At 41.5% G+C, this 25,969-nt stretch overlaps 1 protein-coding gene across 11 annotated transcripts in view; it reads right to left on the reverse strand.

The window, feature by feature from the left end:
* Large1 (LARGE xylosyl- and glucuronyltransferase 1) overlaps positions 1-25,969 on the reverse strand; it is a 503,421-nt gene that overhangs the window by 262,422 nt on the left and 215,030 nt on the right. The gene's annotated exons all lie outside the window — the stretch shown is intronic.

Below are 25,969 nucleotides of genomic sequence, written 5' to 3' on the forward strand. Positions count from 1 at the left end.
TCTGCCTGGGGAGGCCCTCCTCTGCCTGTGCAAGCCCTCCTCTGCCTGTGGAAGCCCTCCTCTGCCTGTGCAAGCCCTCCTCTGCCTGTGCAGGCCCTCCTCTGCCTGGGGAGGCCCTCCTCTGCCTGTGGAGGCCCTCCTCTGCTTGTGCAGGCCCTCCTCTGCCTGTGGAAGCCCTCCTCTGCCTGGGGAGGCCCTCCTCTGCCTGTGGAGGCCCTCCTCTGCCTGGGGAGGCCCTCCTCTGCCTGTGCAAGCCCTCCTCTGCCTGTGCAGGCCCTCCTCTGCCTGGGGAGGCCCTCCATTGCCTGTGGAAGCCCTCCTCTGCCTGTGCAGGCCCTCCTCTGCCTGGGGAGGCCCTCCTCTGCCTGGGGAGGCCCTCCTCTGCCTGTGGAAGCCCTCCTCTGCCTGTGGAGGCCCTCCTCTGCCTGTGGAAGCCCTCCTCTGCCTGTGGAGGCCCTCCTCTGCCTGTGCAAGCCCTCCTCTGCCTGTGGAAGCCCTCCTCTGCCTGTGGAGGCCCTACTCTGCCTGTGGAAGCCCTCCTCTGCCTGTGGAGGCCCTCCTCTGCTTGTGCAGGCCCTCCTCTGCCTGGGGAGGCCCTCCTCTGCCTGGGGAGGCCCTCCTCTGCCTGGGGAGGCCCTCCTCTGCCTGTGGAAGCCCTCCTCTGCCTGGGGAGGCCCTCCTCTGCCTGTGGAAGCCCTCCTCTGCCTGTGCAGGCCCTCCTCTGCCTGGGGAAGGCCCTCCTCTGCCTGTGGAAGCCCTCCTCTGCCTGTATAATGTTTCAAGGCTGGCCATTTGGTTTTCTTTTCTTTTTTTAATTTTTATAATCTGAAAATACCACTACCCAAAGACAATTAGCATATCTCATTGTATAAACTCAGGGCCTAACGAATGCTGATTATTTGGAGTTCCAGAGACACCAGACGCACCTGAAGCTGTCTCCTTTTCCTGTTCCTACTCTGCTGACACCCAGGTTTAAGGCAGCGGCAACTATCTAGAAGCTTCCAACCCATAACTCTCATGACCGGAGAATGACCATCTCCCTAGTCTGCTAAAATGAACTTCTGTTGTTATACAACCCACATTTTCCAGTCTGAGATTCGAAGCTGTTTCAGGAAGAATTATAAAGCTTGATAATCAAAGCTGGCCATGAATCACATGCCATTTCCACCTGTACTGCCCATGCTGCAGTGCCTCGGCCCAGGGTTTGATGTCTTTTACAGATATCTGCTACTATATTTAGCACCAACTATAGGTTTAACTATAGGTTAACTATAGGTTTAACTCTAGTTAACTATAGGTTTAACTGCATACACTACATATCTAGCAATGAAACAAACAGGGCTCACTGAATTCCACTACCCTGAACAATAAATAAAAGATTAAGAAAAAATCTCCAGATGACATGAAATCCCGGGTGAATCAGAAGTGCACTATAACTGGCTGATTAATTAGGAGTTTCCTGCCCAGATTTTGAAGTCAGCCTCCACGCTTCCTTCCACTGTCAGACAAGTTTAGGCCCTTAGCCTCCTTTGATGATGCACCTAGCCATGGTGAGTGCCCATAACCCCAGCACTTAAGAGGATGAAAACTTCAGGGTCATCCTCAGATTCAAAGAGGGTTTAAGACCATGGGATGTTACAACAACAACCAAAAAACAAAACAAAACGAACTAACAAACAAAACCAGGCAAGGAGCTAAAATACTTAGTGAACATGGAGCCTACAGTAGAGTAAACAAAGATGAACATCTAGTTAGCAAGAGAAGGTAGCCTTAGTTAGCAAGAGAAGGCAGACTCCCAAGGCATGTCGGAACTAACAGGGGTTCTTGCTACACAAATATAGTGCCTTAATTATACATCACTATTCCCATACAGACAGAGAGAAAGGCAGTATGAAAGTTCACAGAGGGAATCAGCAGGAAATAAACTATCCTTGTTGCCACACCTGACCATGATCTCACATAAGGGACTGAGTTCAAGGTCTTTGGGCCAGAAAGGGAGAGGGCCATTTATCACATCAAAGAAATTAGGAACCTAAGTACAGAATTTAGGAAGCTCTGAAGACACAAGGTCCTAAGGGACCGTGGAAATGTAGCAAAGTGGGATAGCTGTTTGCTTTAATGCTCTGAGCTTTGAATCTATTCTGTGAAACAGGGACAGGAGTGGTAGCATAGCAATAAGGTTGGAGGCTTGAATAAGACGTCCAAACACAAAGAGCTAGGAGGCACTTGGTATCTAGGAGTTCCTATGATACCCATCCCAAAGATGGTAAGAGGAGTTGCAGATAGAATCTTAGGTGGTACTAAAATGCCAGATGTTCTGAGCATAGGAGTAGAGTGTGCAAGCAAGTGGCCACATGCTTTTGCTTCCTCTGATGTAATTTTGACACAGGGCATCTCCCACTTCCTTGTCTACTGCCTTTGCTATGTCAAAGCGCAAACACAGGAAAACACAAAAATCAGGTCTGTCACCACGGCCCATTCCCATCCACTTTCTCCTTTTCTCACAGACCCACAAACCTATTTATAAAACATACAAGCTTTAATCATGTGCTTATGAAAAATAGCATTCTTGTTGAATCCATTTCTGGCCATTACTCAGTCCCATTTGGTTCTAACTAAACTCAATTTGTTATCTGTAAATACATAGAAAAAAAAAAAAAGGAAATGCTTTATGAGAAGAAATGACACCTAAATTGGGAATAATAATATTTTGCCCACAGCCAGGAATGGAAGATGTTCCAATAATGGACAATGAGTGTTTATTCAATCTGTTTTGAGGCCATATCACCTTGTACAAACCCTTCACTTACCAACTAATTTCTTCTTTGAAAAGGAAAGAAGCTGGGGGAGGGGGGCACAAACCTCTAATGCCAGCACAGACAGACAGACCTCTGAGAAATTGAAGACAGCTAGGTCTATATATTGAGTTCTAGAACAGCCAGAAAAACATAGTTAGACCATGTTAAGATAAAATGGGGGGGAGAGGAGAACGACGAGGAGGAAGCGGGTGGAGAAGAAGAGGAGAAGGAGGAAGAAGAAAGGAAGAAACAAAGAAAAGAAAGAAAACAGAAAGGAGGGAAATGCAGACCACTTTCAGCTTTAGCTTCCTATGCAGAGGACACCTCTGGTAACCTGGCTGTCCAGTATCATCACTGAGCAACTAGATTTGAGGTCCCATTGGTTTGCCCTGCTGTCAGACTGCTCTCTTTATTTAGATTTTTTAATTTGGTCATGGTGTGTTGGTTCCTAACTATGCTCATTGAGCTTTACTCAATCTTTGAGGGTTGGAGGGAGGTGGATAACAACAGTGAAGAACAACTTATCGCTGTGGTCATAGCCTCCTCTTTAGGTATGTCAATACCATGTTTTCTTAAGCTATCAACTGTGAAAACCCGGCTATTCTCCTTGCTATCCAATGAGTACAAAAACTTGTTCCTAGAATCTCCTACTATAGTATAGTATAGTATAGTATAGTATAGTATAGTACAATTCAGTACAGTATTGTACAGTATAGTACAAAGCTTTCCCACATGAAACTCTTTAGTGCACATAAGCAAATCAGTGTACACCACACTCAACAAGATGAGTCTAGGGATCAGATGCTTGAAGTGGCCATGAAGTCTAACGTTTTGCAAGTTTCTAATTTCCTAGTCTTGAGTTCATACATATTTTATACCAAACTTGTATCTGATGGGAGACTTTGATGGTTAATTTAATTTTTTTTTGTTTGTTTGTTTCTTGAGACAAGGTTTCTCTGTATAGCCCTGGCCGTCCTGGAACTCACTCTGTAGACCAGGCTGACCTGCCTCTGCCTCCCAATTGTTGAGATTAAAGGCGTGCGCCACCACTGACCTGCTGATAGTTAATTTTATATGTCAATTTGACTGGCCCATCAGGTTTCCAGACAATTGGTGTTTCAATGATGATATTTTTCAAAATGAGATAAACATTTGTATCAGTCTACTGAGTAAAGAAATAACTCTTCTCCAGTGTGAATGAGCCTATCCAGTTATCAAAAAGGTGTAGGAAGAGGGTACAACAGAGAGGTTAACTATTCCTCTGAAGAAAAAAAAAGTCCTTGCCTGACAACATTTGTTTTTGGACTTCAGAGTTTTCCTCCTAAATACCCATCAGAAGGAACTAAAACACTTGCCCTGCCAGGTCTCCATGCTAGGAGCATGTAGGCTGGACTCTCCTAACTCTGCTAGACCACAGACCTCCAGACTGGAGTGGAAGCTGTATACTGGTTCCCCTAGAGCTTCTAGTTTGCATACTCAACTGCCTCATCACTCTATCATGTACACTCAATTTCTCTCCCCCCCCCCTTTCTCTCTCTCTCTTTCTGTCTCTCTACATGTGTATATGTGTGTGTAGGCATTTTCATGTAAGTGTGTAAGTGTATCCATAAACATACCCATACATGGTTCTGTTCTCTGGAAGCCTCTGGCCAATACGAGGGCCACAGTCATCTACAGGTCCTGACACCCCTGATGTACTTAATAGGTGTGTGATAAGAGTCCATGGAAAGGGTTTATGACCTCTAGAGATAATATTTAAAATGCTATGGAAAAATACAAACCTAATGTATCTCAAATTACCTTTTATTTAATGAAAATGATAATAGTTCAGGTTAAAGAAAAAGGAAGATACAATAGAAGCTACCATGACAACAAAGGAAGTGGAGAGCATAGAATTAAGAATAACTGCCTACTATTTAGTAGCTAACATAATCAAGCTGCATTTTTTGGTGTCTCCATATATAACTGCTGGGACAAAGCTGGGGCTCTATGTACACAGTATCCAGCACTGAGATGCAGCTGAGACTCTGAAATGTCTTTCTTCCCTTTTTTCCTACCCTTATCCCTAACCCTAGCACTGTATTTTGTTTGCTGTTGCTCTTCTCCGAACACTTGGTTGTTTTAGTCTACAGCTATTTATATACACAGTGCATCCTTCTGTGACAGTGTGCACATACTGATGTACTTCAGCCTACTTTGAGTCAAAAATGTCAAACAAGATATTATTCAAAACCTCAGTTGACAACTTCTTTCTGCTCCCCCAAAAGTTCTAAACAAGCAAAAATATATCATCGGATTTGAATCTCTGAATCCACTCGGGATGAATGCTTTGAATTAAGAAGCAAGATTAAGATTCAAAATAAATAAAGGAAATTGAAAAGCAATCTCTGTGGGGTGTGATGACAGGTATTAGGGATCTGCTGTCCACAATGTCCTAAGAGATAATCTCAACCAACTTATATGTGTTGATTATCCTTCAATCTCTGTGCAAGGCTGACATGCCATATGGTATGGGATTGGTTACACACTTGCTGCAGGACTTATTTCTAGACTGGGCCCGACATGGATATACCTCTGGCCCTTCAGGTCAGACCTTGAACATAGGTACCAAAATCCTGCAGTCAGAGCCAGACATGAAAAGACCTATCTTCTTGTATATTTCTGTGGACAATGAAGACAGGACATCCTAATCTTTATGAGGCAAGGTATCATAGATGTGGTTATTTCCTAGAAGAAACTTATTTAGAAAAAGAAGGAACCAGATTTGTAGATCTTTTGTGTCCAAGGTCTGTGGGACTTTGTCCTAGAGCATGATATTGATCTCCTAGGTTAAACCTCTGTCTCTAGAATCCCCTTATTTACATAGCTTCCCACACATAGATGTTGTGAATTAATGTTCTTCATCCTCATTTCCATCACATTGGCAGTTTGATATGTACAGAAGTAAGTCTATCACCTCAAGGTCAAAAATAATTGTTGTGCTCCTAACACCCACATAAAAGCCACTTATGGCCAGAAATGCCTGTAATTCCAGCACTGAGGGTGGGGGTGGGGGACAAACAAAGGCAGGAGGAACACTGGAGCTTGCTGGCCATCCAGCCTAGCTGAAATACAATGACTGAAGAGATGCTCTGTCTGAAGGGAATAAGGTATAGAATTATAAAGCAGGATAGCTAATGTCCTCCTCACACACACACATACACACATATTCTACACATACATGTATGACAATATATCACTGTATCTCCCCTTCCAGTATGCACAATATATTAGTGGTGTGTGTGTAGGCCTCACCCAGAAGACTGAGCTTAAAGGCTCTGGAGATAGGAGGCCTTGAATCTCAGCACAGAAAGCAACCATGCTCTAGATTCTCACAGGTAGCCAAGGTGCAGAAACACTGAGCCATCATGCCAGACCCTCTGGCTCAGGTGCAGAGGAAGGTTTCACACTGTTTCCTTCAGTGCAGTGGAGCTCTCACCCGGGTCCTGTCCCCTTGTCTCATCTCCTGGAACATGAACAGTGATGTCCTTACTTCCTGGTTGTAGTGATTGGTAAGAATGTACTCCCGAGGCTCAGATGTTTGAATGCCTGTTCCCAGAAGACGACACTCTTGGAGTTGAGTGGCCATGCTGGAAGAAGCATGTCCTTGGGGGCAGTCTTTGAGTTTTCAAAGCCATGCCATTCTCACTATTTATTCTCTGCTTGAGATTTAAGATGTGAACCCCAGCTTCTTGTACCTGCTACCATGACTTCCCTAGACACTCAAGGACTCTAGACATTGGAGCTGTAAGCCTAAATAAACCCTTTCTTAGACAAGTTGTTTTGGCTATGTTGTTTTATCACTACAATGAAAAAGTAGTTATGACAACATTATCCTAACTCCTCAAAACTTATGAGGTATTTGGTCCCCCTAATCATCTTCTAGTCTAGACTAGTGTTTTGTTTGTTTGTTTTATTGTTGTCTTTTTGGTTTTTTAATAGGATATTTTCTTTATTTACAATTCAAATGTTATCTCCTTTCCCAGTTTCCCTCTCTCCCGGAAACACCCCATCACATCCTCCCTCCCAGTGCTTCTATGAGGGTGTTCCTCAACCCACCCACCCACTCACACCTCAAAGCCCTCAATTCCCCCATATTGGGGGACCAAAGGACCAAGGAACTCTCCTTTCATTGATGCATGGCAGGGACATCATCTGCTACATATGCAGCTGGAGCCATGTGTACTCTTTTGTATATGGTGTAGTCCCTAGGAGTTCTGGGGTATCTGGTTGGTTGATAAAGTTGTTCTTCCCATGGGGTTGCATGTCACCCCACTCGTGTACTCCAGTTACGTCTACAATATCAGGGGTAAAAGCCTGATCGAGGACAAGAGGTGTTATGACTTCAAAGGGAGTTTGTGCCTCCTGGGTATTTAGTCAGTCCTGGCATCCCCTAACTCAGAAGTAGCCCAGATATGTCCTTGCGAACTCGCCCACCAAGATATGATTTATTAATAGCTAGACAAAATTGGACATTGCTCTCTGACCTTTACCAATGTTCCAACATCTTAGCCAAACCCTGGCTTGGAATTTCGTAAAGAATGTTACCTATCCAGACTAATTGCCTTCGGCATTGTGAGTAGGGCATTGAAGCTTACAGAATGGGAGACTTATTTTATTTGATAGTAGAATGGCTACTTTAGCTTGTTTCTTGGGACAATTTGCTTGGAGAATTTTATTGCAACCTCTTACTCTGAGGTAGTGCCTATCTTTGTCACTGAGCTGCATTCCCTGTATACAGCAAAATGTTGGGACCTGTTTAATCATCCAGTCTTAATAGTCTATGTGTTTTTATTAGGTAATTCAGTCCATTGATGTGAACAGATGTTACTTCCTGTTATTTTTGTTGTTAGAGGTGAAATTATGTTTGTGTGCCTATCTACTTTTGGGTTTGTTGAAATATTACTTTCTTGGTTTTTCTAGGGTGTAGTTTCCCTCTGCATTGCTGTTTTCCATCTATTATCCTTTGTAGGACTGGATTTGTTGATAGATAATGTGTAAATTGGTTTTGTCGTGGAATATCTTGTTTTCTCCTTGTATGGTAATTGAAAGTTTTGTTGGGTATAATTGTCTGGGCTGGCATTTATGTTCTCTTAGTGTCTGTATGAAATCTGTCCAGGATCTTCTGGCTTTCATAGTCTGGTGAAAAGTCTGGTATAATTCTAATAGGTTTGCCTTTATATGTTACTTGACCTTTTTTCCCTTACTGCTTTTAATATTCTTTCTTTGATTTGTGCATTTGGTAGTTTTGATTATTATGTATTGGGAGGAATTTCTTTTCTGGTCCAGTCTATTTGGAGTTTGGTAGGCTTCTTGTATGTTCATGGGCATCTCTTTCTTTAGGTGAGGGAAGTTTTCTTCTATAACTTTATTGAAGATATTTACTGGCCCTTTAAGTTGGGAATCTTTGTTCTCTTCTGTACCCTCAGGTTTGGTCTTCTCATTGTGTCCTGGATTTCCTGGATGTTTTGTGTTAGGAGCTTTTTGCATTTTGCATTTTCTTTGATTGTTTCTTTGATTGTGTCAATGTTTCCTATGGTATCTTCTACACCTGAGATTCTCTTTTCTATCTCTTGTATTCTGTTGGTGATACTTGCATCTATAACTCCTGATTTCTTTCCTAGGTTTTCTAACTCCAGGGTTGTCTCCCTTTTTGATTTCTTTATTGTTTCTATTTCCATTTTTAGATCTTGGATGGTTTTGCTCATTTCCTTCGTCAATTTGATTGTGTTTTCCTCTAATTCTTTAAGGGATTTTTGAGTTTCCTCTTTAAGGGCTTCTACCTCTTTACCTGTGTTCTCCTGTATTTCTTTAAGAGAGTTATTTATGTCCTTCTTAAAGTCCTCCATCATCTTCATGAGAAGTGACTTTAGATCTGAATCTTGCTTTTCTAGTGTGATGGTGTATTCAGGACTTGTTTTGGTGGGAGAATTGGGTTCTGATGAGGCCAAGTAACCTTGGTTTCTGTTGCTTCTGCTCTTAAGCTTGCCTCCCACCATCTCTAGTGCTCCCTGCCTTAGTTATATCTGACTGGAGCCTGCCCTTCCTGTGATCCTGGTTGAGTCAAAACTCCTCAGAGTCCAGCTGTCTCTGTGATCCTGTGATTCCGGAATCCTGGGATCCTGAGATTCTGGGAGTGTTAGTGTTCATGGGTATCAACCTGCCTCTGAGCTCCTGGTGTGATCAAGCTCTGCTGGCTTTGGGATTGGCTGCAGAGTTCTAGCCCAAGGTAGACAGGGCAGACTGGAAGGAACCTGAGCCACTGGTTGGGTGGGGATCCTGAGTGCCTGGATCCTGCTGGTCCCAGTTATTCCTGGTGGTATTGGGACAGATGTAGTATTCTCCTCATCCCTGATTCTAAGATCGTGGGTTTGCTAGGGTGCCTGGGGGTGGAGCCTCCTCTGGGGGCTGTGGGAATGGTCACTGAGTTAATGCCCCTGGACTAATGTTTCTATAATGCATGTAATGTTGCCAAGCTGTTCCCTTTCCCTCTGGAATGATCTCAGGGCTCTGAGTTACAGATATATATATATCACTATGCTATCTTTGAAATACAGAATTCTCACATCCTCCTTCATTGTCACTTCTAAATGAAAAACAGATAAAACGTTGAAACAGAAGTCATTTCAGAGAAGTTTAAGAAGTTCAGGCTGATCTTAAAAGCTTCACTTAGCAAAAGACACTTGGTCTCCAAACACCCTTTTGAAAGAACTGAGTATGCTACCATATCACCAGCTTTTGCACTGTAGGAAGTATGTGTACTAGGGCAAGGCACAAACACTCCTGCAGCTACATCATGGTCATCATCCACAAGTTTCCACTTGTAGTAGGAATGTGAATGGCAACAAGACCAAGTAAGGACTGCTTGATTGTTGTGGGAAAACAGGGAATGTTTCACCAGGAGATTTCCCAGAGTAATTTTCTGGAAGATACCTTTGGCAAAAAAAAGCAGCCTTGAGTTCCAAGAAAGGCCTCAGGGATCTCCTGGCAAAGGTGGAATGACAGTAAGAAAAGAGTTTGCAAATTATGAAAAAGAATCTGCCACTGCTATGCCAAGGAAGGAGGCCTGTATTCCATTCTCCTTGTTGGGCACAATGAGCTCTATACTCTCTTTCACTGAATTATTTTCAAGAAACTCTGCTTAAAAAACTTCATTAAGTGGAGAAAAGAAAGACATTCCTAGCATCATTTGCTGGACCCATTATTGGGGTTTTGGCTTGAAGTATGTGCTTATTATGATCAACAATCCCAGGATTTTATTGCCCTTTCTAAATCAAACTTTATGGCTTTTTGGCTAAATATCCCAAGTTCAGAAAGGTGGAAGCAGTTGGTCTTCGAACTACTATGCTCATAGCAAGACAGACAAATCCACCTGTTTCTAAAGAGCTAATTCTCTTTGGTAGCAAAGGAATGTGAGAACAAACAGAAGAGTTGTGTGAGAAACATTGAAGTAGCCACCAAACAAGGCCAATGACAATGGCCCTCAGTATACCATCAATTTATCACATTGGGAGTTAAGTCAGAGTCATGGCTTCCATATGACCATGAAGCATTTGAGCAAACAGCCATTAGTGGGAAAAGATAAGTTATTCCAGAAACCACAATTATATATTCACCTCAAATCCTGAGATATAACTAGTAAAACCACAGCCAATTCATATTGCTCATTTTGGTCACTCTCTGCTCTATTTACCCATTAATACCAATCAATTTTAGCATAGCTACAAGGCTGTACTGAATGGATGTAAGGAGACAGCTTTTTCCTGTGCCCAGTTTATTTGGTCCTGTTCTGTACAAGTGTAACAGTTGGACACAATCCTAACTGATATGTTATCTCTCTAAATTGAGTTCTGAAGCTCCCACAATCATTATGACTCTTGACCATGAAAGAGATACAGAAATATTCTAAAGTTTCTCTGTTTTCCCACACGCATACACACATACTACCTGCTGCTGCCCTCTCTGCTGAACAAACACTCAAGGTGAGTTCATAAGTGTTTCTTCATTAGTATAACTTTAAAAAATATTTGTAATAAATGTATTATTTTCTATAAAATATTCAGTCCTTGGGCGGTGGTAGTGCACACCTTTAATCCCAGCACTTGGGAGGCAGAGGCAGGCGGATTTCTGAGTTCGAGGCCAGCCTGGTCTACAGAGTGAGTTCCAGGACAGCCAGAGCTATACAGAGAAACCCTGTCTCCAAAACAAACAAACAAACAAAAACAAAAACAAAACAAAACAAAAAACCAAACCAAACCAAAACAAACAAAAAAAACCAAAAAGAATCCACTTCATCATAAATTAAAAAAAATATATTCAGTCCTTAAATAATCTAATATTGTTTTTGTAAGAGTGGCAAACTGCATGTTTGAGAACCGTTTATACTCTAGAGTAAAAAGTTCTAATGAGCTTGTGTGTTTGTGTGTGTGTGTGTGTGTGTACATGTGTTTCTTTGTAGATTAAATATAAATGCAATCAAGCTGGCCACATGGAATAATTCTTGAAAAAGGATTTAAAATTTCCTTTTCATTTATTATATGCAGGGCATAAGAACATATGCTTTACCCAGTTTGATAGAAACTTCAAAATATCATCATCGGTGACTATATTTAGTATTCAAAAATGATTGGAGCAATTTTTTTAAAGGGCAATAAGATTAGATTAAGATCACAGAGAGATGGAGACCTGAATGGCAAGAAAGAGACAAACCAACCAAGCTAGGATACCATCCATCCCTGCTTCTAAAGTGTGGCCCAGTCCAACCAAATCCAGACCTTCAGAGAAGAGCTAAAACTACTACAAAGAAGGATCCAAAGGACTTGGGGTAGGTAGGGGTGCCTAACAGCTAAGGACGCTTGCTGCATTTGTAAAAGTGGATTTTAATTCCCAGTATCCAAGTTCAAGGGCACATAAATGCCTATAACTCCAGCTCCAGAGGATCTAAGCCTTTTTCTGACATTTTTGAACAACTGTGGTCAACTTGGGCATACAGAAACAGATGTATACACACAAATAAAAATAAAATAAGATCTTTATTTTTAAAAGCAAGGGTCCAATAGTAGGCTACTGGATATAGCTCAATTGCTTGCCTGGAATGCAAGAAGCCCTGGATCCATTCCCAGTACCATATAATCTGAGTGTTATTATACACACCTCTAATTCCAGCACTTTGGCAGCATCTCTGGCTATTCAGTGGGTTTGGGAAGACTCTTGTTTCTCCATGAGTGTCTTTAATGATGCTGTATGAGGGCTAAACAACTGTGCTTTCTCTCCTAGCATGTGATGGAGACCAAAACTTAGAATATAGCCCACCTGGACTCTGACAACCTTCTTTTTTGATTTAAAGGCCACAAAGGCTTTGGGAAGCACATGTGTGCATGATTTGAAGACATGAGTTGTCTCTTAGCATCTACCTCAATGGCTCGCCATCATAAATATTGAAGTAGCTCCTGAACCCAGAGCTCAGTACTGACTTAATAATGAAGCTATCCACATTGTTACCAGATCCTCTGTTCCAGCCTCCAGAGAGCTGGGATCGCGAGAGGAACCTAACCTCAAGTGATCAAGCCTGTGCTGTAAGAGTTTTCTGTGCTCACCTGTTTCTGTTTCCTTCTTGTAAATAAATGATCGCATGGATAATCCTAGGTCCCATCAGCAGACCTTTCAGGATTGGTGAGGGATGACTTGAAATGAACAATTTTCTCAAGGCCCTCTGATAATTTTTATCTTCTCTCTATCAACTGGCTTTGACACAGGCGACAACAAGCCTCTATCATCATTGTTTGACCTACTTATGTAGAGCTGCATGCAGGTCACCTTCACCACTCAGTGTTCATCAGGGATCTAAATCCAGTAAATCACTAAAAGGAAGGCTTGCATCATCAGAAAGAGTCTGACGACAAAGGGTAGTAGGGCTCCATTTGAATTGATTGGTGTTAGATGTAGGGAAAGCTACACCTAGACACTGTGAGAGGCTGCCATACATGGTACTTTGCTACATTTCAAACACAAACAGGAGCAAGCCTTTTTGTGAATGTGGAAGATTTTTTTTCCTACTATCCAACTGCTATAAGTTGCCTTGTCATCAAAAACAATGCTGTAAAGTAAAGACAAGAAAAATCAAACCTTGCCTGGAGAGCCCTTTGCCTAGAAACAATACCCTCCTTTCCTATGCCCTCTTTTCCCATTGCCACCTTCAGTCACATTGGAGCTACATTCCAATTAGTGAGATTTACATGATCAGAAGACAGACAAGAGGAGAACCTGTATCTATTATTTTCTCCACAAATCTAAATTAGCCCTCTTCAGGAAATCAGAAATGAAGAATGGGTTTTTTATCAGGGTAAATTAGGAAAGAAGGGAACAAGAGATTTTTATCAGGAGTTGTGTTTGACAAAAATGTCATTTTATCAGAATGGCCTTTTACATATTATGTAGAGAAAAATACATGTTTGCCTAATATATTTTGCAAGTAATACCTACTTAACTCAAAATCTGTCATCTTTATATTGTGCAGACAGTAATTGTTTTACCTTCATTGTGGGCATTAAAGATTCAGTTTTATTATTATTAACATCTTGTTTATGCTTGTGTATCTGTGTGGGCTATGTATATATGAGTGTACCCCAGAAGACAGCTATGGGTCCCATTGAGCTGGAGGTACAGCTGGTTTTGAGTCATGTAAGAGGAGTGGGTACTCTTAACCATTAAACCACACCCTCCCCAACTTGAAAACTCTAGATGCAACTTCACTGCAGCAAAACTGGGGTATTGAAAGGGTAAAAGGTTTACAAGACACCCAGAACCAAAGTGAAGCCTTTGTGCCTAGCCTACAGTGCTAGGCACATATAGCCCACCTGGACTCTGACAACCTTTTTTGATTTAAAGGTCCTAAAGGAAAGAGTTCCTGGAAGAGCAGGTCCCCACACGACTTAAAGCCAGTGCCAGGATCAGAGGGTACATATAGGAGGAGGAATTGTAGGTTTAAACCTTTCTAGACCTCTGTGAATTAGTACTGAGTCCTCTGCACACCATACCATCTTCCAAAAGACATGGTTTCCGCGAGCCCAGTCATGCAAGGTATGAGCTATAATCCAGGGAAACTGAATGGACATGGAAAAGTAGATCTATAACATTTGTAGCAATATACCTTGGTGAATTAACACTGAACTTCCAACACCAGCTAAAAAAATTCCATGTAAGACCCTTAAACTGCCCAAGGTAAACTCACATAGCTCTACATTCCTTTCATGGTCCCTAGAAACCCACTGCCTTATACTATACAGACGACAGCAGTGGAAAATGCCTTCCTGTACAGCCATTTGCCTAGAAATGACAGTCTTCTTCTATATGCCATGGCTGTATCTGCAACCTGCTTCACATCATGACTGGCCCCTCAACCCAGGTCAGCTGGATACGTGTTGGCATAGACACTGTGCTGATGAAAAGCGTTTCCTACTGACCACACTCTAAGCTGCTGCTCTCACCTGTGTTTTGACCACATCACTCTTGCCTAGATGTTCCCAATGACCATCTAACTGGTCACCCTGATTCATTTACTTGCTATACACAGACAGATGAAATTTAACCATAGTCATCAGATCATATCCTATTCCCCATAGTTCCTTCTCATCAAACATAAAGCTAAACCCAAGAACTTTACAGTGATTCATAAGCAGTTACCTGCTTTCAGCTACCTCTGTGACATCAGTGTAGTCCTGTGTGCATTTTGTGTCCGTTGTACTGGCTTTCTGGATTATTTTCTACCAATGCTTACCTGCGGGCTGCTAGCTGTGACCCTTTCAGTAAGAATCTATCTGAACCCCACTCTTCAGAGAAGAATCTGGCAACCCATCTTTGGAGCCATGCCCATTCCCACTCAGAAGCCCTGAGTGCACTGTCCATGCCCACATCAACACCCACCCTGAAGCCCTGGGTCCCTCCCTCTAACCTGGCACATCTCCCACTACAAGTATCACCATGCTTGCTCTCCAATAAGAATGTTTCTCTCCCCTTCTCCTTTGCCTGTCTCTACCTTTAGTGGATAAATTCAAAAGTATCAGGGTTTACTGTGGCCCTATTTCATCCACCAAGCCATCTCCATACCCTAGAAACAACCATATACTAGGCAATAGGCTTCAACATCAAAAATAAAGAATATATGTGAATGGAAATAATTACTACATCTGTCCACTTACCAAAATCAGTGGATATGAGGATGAGCATTATAGTTCTCTTACTGAATATCCACTCTGCCCAGATACATCTAACACACAACCCAATTTAACTGTCTCAATTCTGAAGCAAGTTTTGTTGCCCATATATTAAGGAGAAGGAAACAGAAGTCTGCAGAGGTTAGTTAACCTACTAAGAGTAAGCTCTTTCTATAGTTCATTCCACATTCTGCCTCTAGATAGCTTTTATCAGAAAATAAAGGTTGTACTTCCCCGTAACAAGGTAGGAACATGTCTCACTAAATATATGAGAGAGATCCGAGGAAGGATAGATTCATAAGAATCAGAAAAGTGAAGAAATTCCTATAAGATGACGAACACTGGGGGGGGGAGGGCGGGGAGCTTTAAATGAGAGCTTTTCCAACAGCCCATTGAACTCCACCCAGGTTCAGCAACAAGGGAGGATAATAGAGATAGTCCACTATGAGACACCCCAGATGGTGAGCACAGCTGCAGAAGACTGGAAAAGAGAAGCTGAAAGGATGCCTGGATTTGCCATCCTAACCAGGCCATCCTGGGTATGCCATGAACTTTCATTAGTAAGCAGTGGCAGCCAGGGCAAAGCTGCTTCAGCAAGAGGAAGAGGCCATTACTTCAGGGTTGTAAGCAATGTTACTGCTGCAAATAGAGCTGGGCCCCCTCTGCCCCTCCATCCTCTAACACAGAAGGGAGAAGGCTGAGTGGGGCAGAATGAGCTTAGGATACTAAAGGGTTCATGGAGACTCAGCTGCCAGATTCAGGCCAGGCATGAGAAGTGAATGGGGAAAATCAGAGCCCAAGGTCTGCAATCAACCAGAGTATTCAGAGGCTTATCTGAGGCAGCAGGCTCCAGGGGAACCGACAAATGGTTAAACTCACAGATTCTTCCCTGATGAGAGGCTTCAGCAGCTTCAGCTGCTCATCAATAGAATCTCCAGCTGATAATTATTAAGTGAAACTTGAGGCTTATATTTGCATATGTAAAGCACATTTCCCTCACAAGGCACAATGGGAGAGAGAATGTGCTTCCTGATTGTACAGCCTAGGAGGAGAATGCTGGGTGGGGATCCAGCCTGTTCTGCATGTGTTGCTCCATGCTAATCAAGCCAGATATTCAACAGAAATAAATCCTACATCCCAAAATATGCCATTTTTCAAAATCCAGAGTTCACATTAGAGACCTCTTTCTAGAGCTCTGAAGAGGATGCATTTTACCATGAGGGTGGTGATTATCAGGCTGGGTGCATGCTCATGCACACATACCTTGCACACCCAGGCCCCTACACTCCTGGCTGACTCAATGCATCATGGGACAGGGCTGAATTCCTCCAGAAAGCTTTCAGCCCTGCCACTGACTCCTGAGGCTCTGAATCTCTGCATGTCCATGGAGATGCTTCAGTACTGAAGAATAAAGTTGAATGGAAATGCCAGCAGCACCTCTTTCACCAGAGCTGATGGCTTACCTCTGCTATGTTTATCTTGGTTTAGGAGGAGGAACTCTGAAGAGCATGGCTCTCCTCTAGAGAAGTATACTGCAGCAGATGTCAACATGCCCAAAATATAAAGAGGACACTAGCCTTAACTTGACCTGAAAAATCAAGAACTTCAAATTATTAGTGTCAGTTGAAGGTTCTAGGAGTTCTGAGAGTAGTAAGAACAGGTACCTAAAATTATACTCATAATAGTCTAAAGAAATAGACAACCAGGACAAAATGATAATAAAAGTATCAACCATGGTTCTCTTTGTCCTCGATTGGGTTTGTGACCTGCATGATAATCTACCATCTCTTTTTGAAAAATGGAGAAAAGAACTCTTTAGAAGGCATCATACATGAGCCATAAATTTACTTTATAACATATAAATATCTAATCATGCATCAATTTTCCAATCTTCTGCTATGGGACAGAAGACTATCAGGAAATGCTGAAGGCATGAAATTCCACATTTCTTTTATTTATATGTATCTTTTATTTATATGTAATCTCACAAAGAAACTGACAAACACATGTAGATTGGGTTTCTTAAGACACAGTTTAAATGTAAAAGATATTTTTTTCTTTTTTTCTAATCGAATATTTATTAAATATTATCATTTCAAATGTTATCCCATTTCCCAATTTACTCCCCCATCCCATCTACCCTCATCCTGTTTCTGAGGGTGTGCCCCGACCCACCCATCCACTTCTGCCTCCCTGCCTTCCCATTCCCCTACACTGGGGCATCGAGCCTTCATGGGACCAAGAGCCTCTTCTCCCAATGACAAGGCCATCCTCTGCTACATATAAGGCTGGAGCCATGGGTACCTCAATGTGAACTCCTTGGTTAGTGGTTTAGACCCTGGGAGCTCTGGTTGGTTGATATTGTTGTTCTTTCTATGGGGTTGCAAACCCTGTTCTGACCCCATTTGTAATAGGCTTTTGGGTTTATTTTCCTTACTCTATGTTATTTACAAAGTCTAGATCCAGTATAGTCAGATGCAATCACTCTCTAATTGCTAAACTGACTTTAGTATCTGAGGGGGGAAAGTGCATGGTGAGGTCGAGCTGTGCTATTTCCTACTGTCATGGATTTTCAGTCTACAAAACCAATGTATGTTGCCATATTTCTAAAGCAATGTTTCTCAACCTTCCTAATGCTGTAGCCCTTTAGCATAGTTCCTCATATTGTGGTGACCCCCAACCATAAACTTTATTTTGCTGCTACTTCATAAATGTAAATTTGCTACTGTTCTGAATTGTAATGTAAATATACGCTATGCAGGATATCTGACAGTCAACTGCCAAAAGAGTCACAAACCACAGGTTGAGAATCAATGCTCTAAATGTTACTAAAAATGTAAGAACACTCTTCTGCTATTTACTTTTCCAACCTTCTGCTATGGAACAGAAGACTTCTCCATCAGGATATGCCAAAGGCCTGGAAATCCACAAATTTATCACACACACAAAGAAACTGCCAAACACATGCAATTTGGGTTTCTTAAGGCACAGTTTAAATGTAGAGGATTTACATTTCTGATCTTTAATAATAAAATTACTGAAAAGGAATCTAAGGTACGTTTTATGTACAAGAATTTCTTTTCCTTTCAAATGTTGCATTTGTGCTGGAGAGATGGCTCATCAGAAAGAGGCACCTATTAGCAAAGCTGACTGCCTGAATTTAATAGCTGGAACCCATATTATTAAGAAGAGAACTGACTCCTTCAAGTTGTTCTTTGACTTCCATATACAAGGAAATAAAAATAAATTAAAATGCCCAAGAAGAGACTTGTGGCATACAGAAGTTCTCAATCTAAAGTTAGGCTGAGAGTTGCACCTGCCGTCTTTAGAGTTGACTTGTGTCCCAAAGGTTCATGAAGTAAAAGCTTAATTTCCCCTATGTGATGATATTGAAAAGTAGTAGAACCTTTAAGAAGTGAACTTAGAGGTAAATGAGATTATTAGAGAATACTTCCTAAAGTTAAAGCAATGTTCATCCCATGGGAATTGGTAAGGTCCTGTGGAACTCAGTTACTGGTTACTGATGAATTACAAAGTTACTAGTTACTATGAAAGAAGGGTATAACAAAATGAGTTTAGTGTTTTCTAGCTCCCTAACCTTCATTTTCCCCATCCAAACATATGTACTCTTCTGTATAAAATAGCTTCCTCTTTCTGCTGTTCTGCTATGAGCTAGCCCTCTATACAGCATTTGCAAAAAGAAGGCAGATACCAAGGCCACAGTCTTGACATCCACACCTCCAAAACTGACTGAAAATAAATCCTTTATTCCTTTATAAAGTACCAAGAATCACAGTTTTTGTTTGTTAATAGCAACAGAAAACAAACACATCGCCCAATTTACCCATTTCAGAAGATGGAAAACAACTGGATAATGGAACATTACCAATACCATAGCTAGCTTTGATTTTACAGAAAAACTGATAAGAAAAACACTATGAAGTATATCTATCCATAATGAATTCATGGGAGGAGGGTATGAGCATTCAGCTTATAGCTTGGGACCAAAAGTGGTCAGGACGCCAGTCCTCAGTCCAACCCAAATGTGCTTCCCCATCCCATTCAAAACTACAGGTTTAAAATCTGCAGCAACAGACTCTCAATTAAATGCAAACCCTCTATCCTCAAGTTTTCACCAAAAAGAAGCTTTCCCAGGGTAATATGGTCAACATTCTCTGAATCCATTTGCTTCCCCACACCTCTTCATGAGAAGACAAGTGACAAGCTCAATCAGCAACCCATGTGGACTTTGTAAAACTGTTATCTCCTTCCCCTGACCTCTGGCAATCAGCATTCTACTTTCTGTCTCTCTGATCTTGATTACTCTAGGAGCTCCAGGTAAGTGGAGTGTGCATTTGCTTTTTTGATAACTAACCCTAAGTCTACTGGTATCTGTCATTATCTCAATTCTTGTCTACTTAGTATATTCTCTATAAAAGATCAATCTCATCACTGTAACCTATCTGCTGAAAGCCATTCATGGGCTTGAGCTTATCAAAGACAACTGTTTACCCATGAGGCCGTGTACAGCACCACTGTTACATGCCCATGTGCAGCAAATAGTCCTATCCACATACCCATTTCCTGCCCCTTTTCGGTGTTATCTCCAGGGAGTTGGCCATACTTTCAGGATTCACTTCAATGCAGCCTTCTGAAAAGGTCCCTAACAAAGTAAGTGAAGGCTCCCCTGACGCCTCAACATACAGAATACATGGCACATGTGGTGACCAATGGTTATATGTCAGCTCTCATGAAATCAATCACAGTGAAATGGAATTCTAATTATATATTTACAATGCTTCTTTTTCCTTTGCTTATAATTTCCAGGAAGAATCAAGAGTGTGCATTTTTTGAGTTCTGGAGCAACAAACAGACTTAGGAGCATGACAGGGGAGCTCCGCATAAATTTTTGTTCCTTTGTTTAAAACTGAACATTAGAAAAGAACCAGACCTACAGTGGTTCAGGAAAGGCCTGCCAAGAAAGTGAGGTTTGATTCTAGAATAAGAATGAAGGAAGGGGTAAAAATAGAAGGTATAGAATTTCCAAGACAGAAGTCCTGCACAGAAAAACACTAAGGGCACACAGTTGTTGGGATAGTTGGGAAACTGAAAGATACCTGTAAAACCAAACAAAAAAGTGGAGCCTGTGTATAAGAAGTAGAGTTATTAACATGTTATAAGATAAGACAATGGGTTACCTCACCTGGCAGGACCTGAGCTTGCCAAAGGCTCCAACTCAAGGAAATTATACTATAAATGTGAGGTACAACAATGGAGTAAGCTATAGCTTCCGAAAACCATCGCCCTATGCTGGAACTATGCATAGGACAGTCTTACTAGCTGCTGAGAAAGTACCATCACCATGTTCTTCATGTCTTTCGACAGCAGAAAATCCCTCCATTTGTAAGGATAGCAAAAAAAGCCAAAATGAGCTATATAACTGTCCCCAAGCCATGTTTTGCTGGTAAGTGTGAGGGTTTGAAGTTTTCACAAAAATATGTTTCTAGCAATCATATATATATATATATATATATATATATAGCAATCATATATATATATATATATATAGCAATCATATATATATAGCAATCATATATATATATATATACATACACACATATATATATTAAAAAATAGCTATTTATTCACTTTACATCTGATCACAGCTTCCTCTCCCTCCTCTCCTCTCATTCCCCACCTCTCATCTCACCCACCCACTCCCATCCATCCATCTTTCCTTTTGCCTCAGAAAAGGGGACACTTCCCATGGATATCACACAGCCTTGGCATATCGAGTTGCAGTAATAATACTAGGCAAATCTTCTACTGAGGCTACACAAGGCAGCCCAGTTAGGGGAAAGGAATCCAAAAGCAGGCAATGTAGTGAGACAGCCCCAGCTGCCACTTTAGAAGTCCCACATGCAGGATTCCTAAGACCTAGCTGCATAACTCTTCCGTGTATACAGAAGGCCTATCTAGGTCTGTCCCATTCATGATCTCTATGAATCCCAATGGAGCAACGTTAGTTGGTTCTGTGGGTTATTCTTGTGGTGTCCTTGACTCCGCTGTCTCCTTCCTCAGGATTCCCCGAGCTCCACTTAAATGTTTGGCTGTGGGTCTCTGAATCAGCTTCCACCAGTTGCTGGGTAAAGCCTCTCTGGTAAGCTATGTTGGGCTCCCAACTGAAAGTATACCAGAATATCAATAGTGTTAGGGATGGCTCCTTCTCGTAGATCTCAAGCATGGCAAGTCATTAGTTGGCCTTTCCCTCAAATCCTCTTCCATCTTTTACCTTTGTACATCTGTAGGCAAGACAAATTTGGGTCAAAGGTTTTGTGGCTGGGATGGTTTCCCAATCCCTAATTTGAAGACTTGACTGGTTACAGGAGATGTTCAACTATGTTCATAGCAGCTTTATTTGTAAGAGCCAGAAACTGGAAACAACCTAGATGTTTCTCCATGGAAGAACAGAAAAAGAAACTGTGGTATATTTACACAATGGAGCATTAATCAGCCATTAAAACAATGACATCATGAAACCTGCAGGCAAATGGATAGAACCAGAAAAGATCATCCTGAATGAGGTGACCCAGACCCAGAAAGACAAACGAGGTATATTCTCAGTTATAAGTTGATGTTAATCAGAAAGTATAGGATAACCATGCTACAAAGCACAGACTCAAAGAAGCTCAATAACAAGGAGAGCTGGGGCTGGAGGATGCTTGAATCTCACTGAGAAGGGGAAATAGATCAAACATCCAGGATTGACAGAGAGAAGGGACTGGATGAAGGAGGGGTGGGCACAGGAACAGGAGGGATAACATGGAAGAAGGATGGGGAGAGGGATTCCTGGAAGAGAAAACTGGATGGGGGATGGGAGGATGGGGCATCTCTACAACTAGCTAGAAAGCTAGGACAAAGGAAACTCCCAGGAATCTATTAGAGTGATCTTACCTAAGACTCCTAGCAATGGGAGATATGGAGCCCAAACCAGCGATATGTACTGTCACAAATCATGGTTCTTGTCGAGTCTGGAGATATGTTTAAGAAATGCTTATTTAAAGCCCTGTTCTAAAAGACAGCTCTATGTTCTTCTGCATTGCAAACGCCATGAGCACAAGTTGTAGGGTGGTATTTTCGTACCACAGGATGCTTTTTTACAAAATACTAAAAAGTGGCTGATCAGACTTACTGCTCATTACAGTAGCTGATGTAAATACTTGTATCCCAGTTCCACAGTATTCCCAAACAGACCCAATTTCAGAGACGAACTGAAAAGCTCAGGAACCTTGTCATCACAGGCAGGGGAATCTCCTAAATGGTGTTCGTCAGTACATCAAAGCCTTCAGATCAAAGACTGCAGTGCATCTAGTCATGTACACGCATTATATGCTATGCATTCAATGACAAGAATTTAAAAATAGCATGCTAGCTATGGTAGCTTCCTGATAACAGGAAAACACAACTGAGAATTCACAACATGTATCAGAAGATTATGTGCAAAGTCAGCATACAAAACAAAGACTGAGAAAGAGTTCTATACAATACGTGGTTTGCAAAAATTGACTATGCTCATATTATTATATTTAAGAAGGATATTTTACCCATTCAGAGTAAAACTATGAAATCTTCAGAACTTTTCAATGAATGAACAAATAGTAAATAGTCTAGACTTTTGTGGGCTATGCAACCTGTTAACTCATCAACTATGAGCATATACATAATAGAAATCTGTTCCAAAATGCCTCTCTATAGAATCCTATGACCACACCTGTCTTCTAATATATGTCAAAAAATAATGTAGAAATTGGCTTCAACACTAGAAGAATGCTTTTAAAAATTCCAAAGGTTTAATATTTGTAAATTCTTATTCTGTCAAACAAATCTCACTCATTCTGATTAATAAAAGGAACTATAACACTAAGGTTTTAAACATTTACACAGGGTGGCCCATCTGTGTCAGAAAAAGAATCAGAACCCACAAAAGAGAAAATCTTCCCATTTTGGTGCTTTTGAGCATATTCACCCATATGAAAGGGCAGAGAAATAATCAGTTTGTGAAAGCAACGTTGTGAAGCATCCTGTGAGTTGAAAAGCTCAAAGTATGACTTGGTCTACATCGACCAGTAGAAGCACAGAGAGGCTGGAGAGATGGCTCAGCAGAAAAGAGCACTGACTGCTCTTCCAGAGGTTCTGAGTTCAATTTCCAGCAACCACATGGTGACTCATAACCATCTGATGTCTTCTTCTGGTGTGTCTGAAGACAGCCACAGTGTGCTCAGATACATAATATAAAAAAATAAATAAATCTTAAAAAAAAAGGGGGGCCCAGACCATCATCCCAAACTGGCCCCAGGATAACGGAAATGAGAGTAGCCGTATAGCTGTTAGTCAAAGGGAGGATTATCTTCATCATCTTCTCTGTCTACCCACCTTCTCTTTTCCCCTCAGAAGTCTAAGTTTCTCTCCTGTCAACTCCCCCTGGCAGCCTGTGGTGTTCTCTTTACTCACAGACACGTACAGTATCACATTTTCAGATGACACCTGTTAGACACAAGTACCGCTTACAGAACTTAGCTTAGCTCGGTGTTGCTTCTCCAAATTTCTGAGATGAGAAGGCTGCTAGATCATCAGCCACATTGGAGAACTGCTAGACACAGGTTATAGGTACACTGTCCATCTAATCATGAACAAGAATCGAGCAGTCCTATGTTAGCAAATACATATAGGATCGTGGTACTATTAGCACTAGCTAGTGCTCTGAGGAAACAACTCAGGTTGTCCAAGCAAAGGTAAACACATGTCTGTCCCATCTTGCAACCTAGGGGAAAGTGTGGTCAGATCCAAATTGCAAAAGACCAAATTGAAAAGAATACACTGGCCAAAAAGGTACCTAAGAACGATGCATTTGTGCAACTCAGCAAGAATCAGAAGAACCTGGAAAGACTCTAAAGTAGCATGTTAGATATGATAAAATAATCATATCGATGAGAAATTCAGTATGTAAATATACATACATACACATACATATATACATACATACATATATACATACATACATATAGTAGGACACTCTTGATATGAGGAGCTGTAGAAAGCTGTTTTGTATTTCTCATAAAGGTAGTGTGGCAGAGGACAAAGAATCTTGGATCTGAAGAAGTGGATCAATTATGATGGCGGCTGATCATGTGGACACTGAAATACCTAAGTCAAGACAGCAAACTACATGTCCCTAATGTGTACATAAGAGGCATGTTACAAATAGAGATGCTACGATAGAAAGTCTCTGCTTCCTCTGTCCAATGATCTGTGAGAGATAAGAAGAAAAATCTGAGCTTCAGTTCTATTTTTAGTACTTGCAGTAGAGCCAGCTAATTTTCCCTCCGCTTCTGCTCCTGGCTGACCCAGATTGCCCTGAGTGTTTTAATGACATGCCAAGCAAGACCTAAGAACATTGTGGTCATCAATGACAGGCTCCTGAATCTGAACAAAATCCTTCCAAATGTCCTGGGGAAAAGGTACATCTATGACAGCACCACTACATGGTGAAGGTATCCTTGAGGAGGTACAGGTGACATCCCTTATGCAATTGCTTTCCTTGCTCATGTTCTCATGAAAGAACTGAGCCTGTTAGGGCAGGGATTTTTAACCATGAGTGCACAGCAGCATCATTTTTAGAGTATTGTATAAAAATATATGCTAACCCCATTATCACACAAATTCTGATTCAGCAGATTCACATTGTGACCCCCAAATCAGCCATCTGAAGAATTTTCAAGATTTTTTTTTTCATAATCAGCATTCAGAACAACTTGTTTTAGACAAAGATACTAACACAGATACATAGCACCTAAGTAGGGATAGCATTCTCCATGGGCGAAGAACATAGCTCAAGACCACACATACATACAGTAGTGATGTGAGCTCTGAGAAATAAGGACAGCCAACTCATACTCCCAGAGGGCTTAGAAAGAACTCAAAGCCAGCATCACGAGGATTGCAGAAGAGAGGGTGGCACTTCAATACTCAGGAATAGAATGGTTCTGAATGGTAAACCCCAAGAGCCCTATCTCAAAAGGGACTTCTGGACAACGTTTACTGTGGCAGAACCTTCCAGAGTTCTATTATGCATCTTACCTAAAAGAATTAATACTTGGCTATATGTGCTTTTCTTAGTTATCAGTATTCACTCCCCAGATACACCCAGGGCATTCTTTTAAAAAAATGGCCCTGCTCAAACTTAATATTTCTTCTAAGATGTAACCTGCATTGTTTAACTAGTATGAAACTTTGTGTCCACCTGTTTGAGACAGTCATTTGCATCCTCCATGGCTGATTTACCCTCCCACTTCTGGAAATGGAGCATTTGGAACCAATCCCACATACGTGTCCCATATGTTATTACCCATTGGTTTTTTTCCAGTGCACAAACCAGAAATTCATATGTTTCTCTGTAACTGCCATCTTCATTAAAGTACAAGCTACCTGAGATCTGAGCAGCTGCCGTGCTGCTTCATCTCTTTTGTCTATACAGTGCTAGGTACAAAGGACTGAAATATTCACATTATCCCATCTTCTATGTGCCAGCCCCTTTGTAGGACACAAGCTGAAGACGTCCAACAATGTGACCCCTAAATTTCTACATCTGTATTCTAACCCCTCACCCACTCTGAAGTGTAGTAGATAGAGGGTTCCTAAGATGGATTTAATTACGAGGAGGTCAGCTTTAAGTAGGGAAGGCCCTAATCTAATAAATCTGATACTTTCATAAAAAGAAATATGTACCCTTCCATCCCTTCATGGCTGGCCATACACATACACAAATAAGCAGCCCTGATGTACTCAAGGGTTATTAACAACAGCAACAGCAAAATGAACATATGAAGTGGGGATGGAGAATGGATGGAGGCACATGGGGAA

This window comes from Mastomys coucha, unplaced genomic scaffold (genome assembly GCF_008632895.1).
Source record: "Mastomys coucha isolate ucsf_1 unplaced genomic scaffold, UCSF_Mcou_1 pScaffold22, whole genome shotgun sequence".
Lineage (NCBI taxonomy): Eukaryota > Metazoa > Chordata > Mammalia > Rodentia > Muridae > Mastomys > Mastomys coucha.